The 3469-nt window shown below is 36.0% G+C and overlaps 1 non-coding gene across 1 annotated transcript; it reads right to left on the minus strand.

Moving 5' to 3' along the window:
• Positions 1–2122: 2122 nt before the first annotated feature.
• LOC115938806 (small nucleolar RNA SNORA1) lies at positions 2123–2257 on the minus strand. The gene has a single exon (XR_004073835.1). It is a non-coding gene; the product is annotated as a small nucleolar RNA SNORA1 (small nucleolar RNA).
• Positions 2258–3469: the final 1212 nt, after the last annotated feature.

The raw sequence follows: 3469 nt of genomic DNA on the forward strand, positions 1-3469 counted from the left end.
AGTTGGATTACTTCTACTTTTTGGCTAGTATGAGTAATGCTGCTATGAACATTCATGTACAAGTTTTTGTGTGGATGGATGTTACGTCTCTTGGTATATATCTAGAAGTGGAATTGCTGGGTCACATGGTGACTCTATGCTTAACTTTTTTGAGGAACTGCCAGATTGTTTTCTAAAGCAGCTGCACCATTTTACATCCTCACTAGTAATGTATGAGGGTTCCAATTTCTTCACATCCTCTCTGAAGCTTGCAATTTTCTTTTTGATTATAGCCATTCCAGGGGTATAAAGTGGTATCTCCTTGTGGTTTTGATTTGCAGTTTTGTGGTGGCTAATGATGTTGAGCATCTTTCAATGTCCTATTTTTAAATCTTTTACTTGGTTAAAAATGTGGACTTTAACCCCATTAGCTGATAGCTGGTAAAATATCATTGTCAATTTTTAGTAGTTCATTGCTAATGAGGTCAAGGCTGCAAGGTCTAGCTCTAAACAAATTGGTTAGCTTTTATAGAGAAAATTGTGGTTAAATAGCTACACTCATATGTCCTAACTCTGTTCAATGATCTGACAGGCCCTTGATCTTGCCACTTAAGAGGGTGTGGATGGATCAACCAAAGGGTATGTCCTAATGACTCCAAATATTATTCCAATAAAAATACAATTTATTATCAACACATATTTTTAGGGCAGTGATTTATTGTTTTACTAAAAATGGTTCATGCTCATTTCAAACATTTTTGAACCATCAAAAAGATACGAAGAAGAAAGCCATACATTGTCCTAAATCTCACTTTTCCAGAAAATAACCAGTTAGGTTTTGGGGAACTATAATATTTCTAAACAGATACAGTTAGATTCAGGGCCAGATGGTTGGATGGACAGAAATAATTTCATGAGAATGGGATCATATTAGATCAGCTTTTTAAAAATAAAAAGGTATCAATTAACTTTGCCTGAGTTAACAACAACAAAAATACTTGAGTGAAACTGAAGAATGATTAAATTGATTCAAAGTTCATCTCCCATCTTTTTACCATGACTTCTCCAGTTCTGATTATTTGTTCACTTCTTGGGTGGCTGAATATCATCATCAGAAAGTTTTTTCAAAAAGGACCCATGAGTGTGATAGCAGAAACTTCTGATGAACCAACATTACTTTTCCACTTTTTAATATAATACTCCTGATTTTAAATGTACGCACTGCCCCCAAGAATATAGTGTATAAGCCTAGCTTCCCTTGCAGCTACATGCCTTCTAAGTTCTGGCCAGTGAGATGTAAGCAGCAGTGTTGTATGAAAATTACAGAAAATATCCTTAGAGGGGGTGTACCCATCTTCTGTTCTCCTTCCTGCTAGCTGGAATGCAAATGTAAATACTGAAGTTTATCATCTTAAAGCATGATGTGGAAGATCTGTGCTGAATGTAGTATAACAACAAGACAGGAAGATTCTGGGTATCTGACTGTTTCCTTAAGTTGCTATACCTCCAGACTTCTCATGTGAGAAATTTATTTTTATTTTTAATTTTTTTAAAGTCTATTTTTATTTAAGGAATTTCACATGTGATTCTTTCCACTGCCCATCACCTTAGTCCCTCCAAAGTCAGAATCATAACCTCTAAAACAGTCCTTTTAAAAAGAACTTTTGTTCAATCCACAGTTGTCACTGTCAGTCAGTCCACAGTTGTTTTGGTTGGGCTTCTTTGATCTCCTCTCAAATATGGACATGCTTCAAAAATTCCCTGCTCAGTTGGTTACGCATCTGCCTTTCACTCAGGTCATGATCCTGGAGTCCCAGGATCAAGCCCCACATTGAGCTCCCTGCTCAGCAGGGAGTCTTCTTCTCCCTCTGCCCCTCACTCCACTCGTGCTCTTTCTCTCACTCTCCCTGTCTCTCTCTCAAATAAATAAATAAAATCTTTTAAAAAAAGAATCTCTTTAAAAAAATTACCCAACTGTAATCTTTGGGATTCAATTTCTTCAAGCAATTTACTTTAGGGCCCTAGAAGTCAAATTATAGCAAGTACATTGATTGCTATTTTGGCAAATGATCTAAAATATATTATTCCTTGTTTCTAATATTGTAAAGTTTTATTGCCAGTCTACTCCCATCAGCCTCGCAGAAAATGTTACAAGTCTCATTGTCACCACTGCCATAAACCTGATGTGATGGAAACATAACTTCTGTTTCAATAGAGCCACAAAACTACCTTTTTAAAATTATTTATTTATTTTTAAAGATTTTATTTATTTGAGAGAGAGAGAAAGAGAGAGAGCATGAGCAGGGGAGGAGCAGAGGGAGAAGCAGACTCCCTGCTGAGCAGGGAGCCGGATGTGGCACTCGATCCCAGCATCTTGGGATCATGACTTGAGCTGAAGGCAGATGCTTACCTGACTGAGCTACCCAGGTGTCCCCCCAATTTTTTATAATAAAAGATTTCAAACATGCAGAAAAACTTTAAAAATACCTAGATTCAGCATTGCTAGTATTTGCCTTATTTGCTTTATTTCTTCTTATGCAGATGTGCATGTCTGTGTTTGTATGTATATAAATAACACATTTCTTCCTGAATCATTTGAAGGTAAGTTGCAGACATAACATTTTATTCCTAAACACTTCAGGTTTCCTAAAAATAAGATTTTCTAAAAAATAACAGCAATTCCCTAATATCCTCTAGCATCCACTTTGTCTTTGAATATCCCCAGTTGTTCCTTCTCCCCACATTGTCCTTCATAGACTTAAAAAAAACAACAAAAAACAAACCCCAAACTCAAAAAAACAGGATCCAAGATCTAATCACATTGTATTTGGTTTTTGTATTTCTTTCATCTTTTTTAATCAAGAATAACTCCCCACTTTTTGTATTTTTTGTTGTTTCATTACATTTACTTTTTTTGATGAGGCTAGGCCAGTTTATATCCTGTCCTATCTTCTGGCATTACCTGTTTCCTTGTGGTTTCAATTAACTTGTTTGTTCACATATCCCATATTTTCTGTAAACTGAGTTAGGTGTTAAGGCTTGATAAGATTTGGGTTAGGTATTTGGCCAAAAATATTTTGTGCAGCATTTCATACTGCATTATATCAGGAGGTAGAAGAAGCAGTTTGTTCTGGTATTGGTGATACTAATTTTTTTTTTTTTTTGGTTTTATTTTTAACTAACCTCTTTATCCAATGTGGGGCTCAAACCTTCAACCCTGAGATTAAGAGTTGCATGCTCCACTAACTGAACCAGCCAGGCAACCTGGTGATACTAAATTTGATAATTTGACTGAAATGTTGACCTCTAGATCTCTCCATTTAAAGGTAGATAATCTGTGGGGCCAAAGGCAAGGGAAGCAAGGGCAAAAATGAACTATTGGGACTTCATCAAGATAAAAAGCTTTTGCAAAGCAACGGAAACAGTCAACAAAACCAAAAGACAACCGACAGAATGGGAGAAGATATTTGCAAATGACATATCAGATAAA

The sequence above is a fragment of the Leptonychotes weddellii genome, chromosome 10, assembly GCF_054177405.1.
Source record: "Leptonychotes weddellii isolate Sample4059 chromosome 10, ASM5417740v2, whole genome shotgun sequence".
Lineage (NCBI taxonomy): Eukaryota > Metazoa > Chordata > Mammalia > Carnivora > Phocidae > Leptonychotes > Leptonychotes weddellii.